The following is a 3,430-nucleotide window of genomic DNA, read 5'->3' as shown; positions in this document are numbered from 1 at the left end:
TTACAATTATGTCTTGAACTAGTCTTTTCAGCACAGCTTTTTCGAAGCGGACTGCTATTTGTTCAACAATCGTTGGCCGCCAGCGGTCCGCTGGGTCGAATGCTCCATATTTTCATCTTCGAGTTTTAGCTATCTTTTTAGGCTCAAATTTGCACATTTCTCACAAAACACGTCAAAATACCAAAATAGATAAAATATGTAATTATTGGACATGTAATGCAACATTGATACTCAAAATGGACCAAATAAAGGCCCTAAAATAGTGCAAAAACCGAGCGTATCAAAGAGTATGACTCCCATTTCATTAATATTTTCAATTCACTTTCTATTAACATTTTTTAAAATTCGTGGCGGATAAAGTGTGACTTTTAATAGCTAACGTAAGGAGTAGGATTTTCTTGTGGCAGCTTTTTCAAGATTTCATAGTTATGAGTTGATAAAATATGTAGATTCATATTGATTGTTGTTATTAAAAGTATGGAAAAAGAGAAAATGAAATACAGAGATATATAGTAGGAGGATAGAAATTTATTTTAGCAAACATGAAAGTAAAACACGCAGTCCCAAGGTAATAGTAGATCAATTGTCATTGTTGCAGCTATAGTTGATCAATTGTCATTGTTGCGGAGCAAATACTTAGCACAGAGTAGCATGAGGCCAGTGAATGGTTTAATGGAATCGATTTCAACATTCGCTGCAGCTTCTTCTTTGAGCTCGTACTCGATCGTAGATCGAGTTATACACTGCTTCTCGTTTCCCTCCACCTCTATCACATTGAATCTTATACGATATAGCGTAAACCCTAGATCTAGAAATCCACCTTCCACAACCTCTGCCTCCTTCACACGCTTCTCGTTATCCACCACCATGAATTTCTCCTTGAACGACTACATTCCCCCTCCCATCTCTGCTCAATTAATCAATTAAATTAATTAGGATAATTACATAAATCTAGCGGAAGTTGATTGAACTGAATATGGATGGTACCTGGACGGAAAACAACCTCGAGAATGGTTCCGGCGCCGCCGTCCCCTTGGACGATGTCGACCCAGCTGATAAAGTCGGAGTTGGCTTCCTCCGCCACTTTGGGGAGCTGTAGAGTTCCGTAGAGCTTCCACGCTTCGGTTGTGGGTACATCAACCGTCATCTCAACGTACATTGTTCCGTACATCTTCGATTTTCGGTTGCGGCGGATGTGATGTCTATGCACTACAAAGAGGAGTTGAGATTGAGAGGGTTATTATTTATTAAAATAAGGGTGTGATTGAATTGGAAAATAGGGGCATTCATAGAGCATTTAACGACCCAATATAGTGTTTGATTTGTTGGTTAAATTTTCTGTGTGACTCGTTTAATGGGAAATGGCCCGTTGAATTATGGCTGAAAATGACTGTTTTATTATCATCAAAAATTCAGTGATAATAATATGTGCAACACTATTTCAATCTTAAATTACATAGAATTTACTAATATAGCCCTCGGCCGTAGAAATATAAAAATCAACTTTATTAGTTTTGAAACATCACTTGAAAAGACTAGTTGAAGACATAATTGATTTATGTTTCATAGGTGAAATAATTCTGCGACAAATTCAACCATCACACTAATAAAAATATGAAACATCTATGTTACTAATAATTCCGCTGGTAGATAACTTTGACCTAAGCTCGATCAGGATGGTTATGCCAGGGGCGGCGCCGCTGGGGAAGGAGCTGGAAGTGGCCCTGCTCAGCCGCGTGTCGCATGCGGTTTTTGGACTGGTGAAAAGTAAAAAATAACTGATATACCTAACTTCATGTTTCATGTCCTTCAAATGATCATTTAATACCATAAACACTAAATTCAATTTAATTATTCCCTATATTTGTGTTGAGATTATAAGAATTATACTACTAATTGATTTACTTTGTTTTACTCTAAATTCAGTGTTAGGAAAATTAGTTGGGTAGGTGGAGGAATGTGAAGTTAGGTCGGATTAATTTGTCATTACTCCTCATTGATGTGATGCATATATATCTAATCGATTCAAATCTTTATCATGGTACCACTTGCATCTAATACTTTGACAATTTTGGATAACTAAATATTACTTACGAAAAAATATAGTATGGACAAACAGGCTAGGAAATTTATGTTTATTAGTCAGCCCATGAATTTATTATTTTTTTCCAATAACATGAATTCCCTGTGGTCTATCTAACCCACCTAGAATAATGGACAAACGGGCTAGGAAGTTTATGTTTATTACTCGGCCCATGAATTTATTATTTTTGTCTAATATCTTTGAATTCGTCGTGGTCTATCTAACCCACCTAGAATAAAAAAGGATATAAATTATGATAATATTATTATTATCATACATGGATAAGTACATAACTTCGTGTACAAATTTTTAACATGCATGTTACGTGGTAGCAACTGCGGAGATTGACAGTCATTCTATAATTAATTAAACAATTTATTGAAATTACCCGACAAAAAAGGGAGCATCACTATAAAAAAGGGTTAAATAAAATGAAATCAAATTAAGTATGCCATTCTATTGTTCAATAAATAAATGTTGAATTTGTTGAAAATTCGGTGCAATATCTCTCTCTAGGAACCGTGCATATAGTTATATTATAAATCAAAATTGACAAAGTATTAGATGCAAGTGGTACCATAATATGGATTCAAATCGATTAGTTATATATGAAATACATCAATAGGGACTAATTTTCCACCTACCCAACTAATTTTCCTAACACTGAATTTAGAGTCAAATAAAGTAAATCAATTATCAGTATAATTCTTATAATCTCTACACAAATATAGGGACTAATTAAATTGAATTTAGTGTTTCCGGTATTAAATGATCATTTAAAGGACATGAAAAATGAAGTGAGGAATATAAGTTATTTTTCACTTTTCACCTGTCCAAAACTGTCTTCCAGCTCGTCCCCCAGCGGCACCGCCCCTAACAGAACCATCCTAATCGAGCTCAGGTCGAAGTTATCCACCAACGGAATTATTATTGACATAGATGTTTCACATTTTTATTAGTGTGATGGTAGAACGTGTCGCAGAATTATTTCACCTACTGACATAGATCAATTGTTGTAACACCCCATATTTTGTATTTACATTCTCATACATATATTTATATATATATACATTATAGGGATGTATTCATATCCAAACGCTAAGTATAAGTGAAACAAAAAACACATGCAATCCATTGGTTTTGTGATCTAATGGTTAGATTAATGCCACGTGTCATCTAATAATGTAGATTTTTAGCCTAATAATGTACCTCGGCTAATAATGTAGCATTTTGTTTAAAAATGTACAGTTTTAGTCTAATAATGTAAATTTCTATTCTAATAATGTACCTCGGCTAATAATGTAGATTTTTAGTATGATAATGTAACTAATCACAATCATCCAATCT

The 3,430-nt window shown here is 34.3% G+C and overlaps 1 long non-coding RNA gene across 1 annotated transcript; it reads right to left on the bottom strand.

The window, feature by feature from the left end:
* Positions 1 to 508: 508 nt before the first annotated feature.
* Positions 509 to 1,200, bottom strand: LOC121766486. The gene is made up of 2 exons (XR_006042993.1): positions 988 to 1,200; positions 509 to 907 (listed from the first exon to the last, which is right to left on the bottom strand). It is a non-coding gene; the product is annotated as an uncharacterized LOC121766486 (long non-coding RNA).
* Between the last annotated feature and the right edge of the window lie 2,230 nt (positions 1,201 to 3,430).

The sequence above is a fragment of the Salvia splendens genome, chromosome 15 (assembly GCF_004379255.2).
Source record: "Salvia splendens isolate huo1 chromosome 15, SspV2, whole genome shotgun sequence".
NCBI classification, from domain to species: Eukaryota; Viridiplantae; Streptophyta; class Magnoliopsida; order Lamiales; family Lamiaceae; genus Salvia; species Salvia splendens.
Note: the sequence above shows the minus strand (reverse complement) of the source record. Positions and strands in the feature narration are given on the sequence as shown.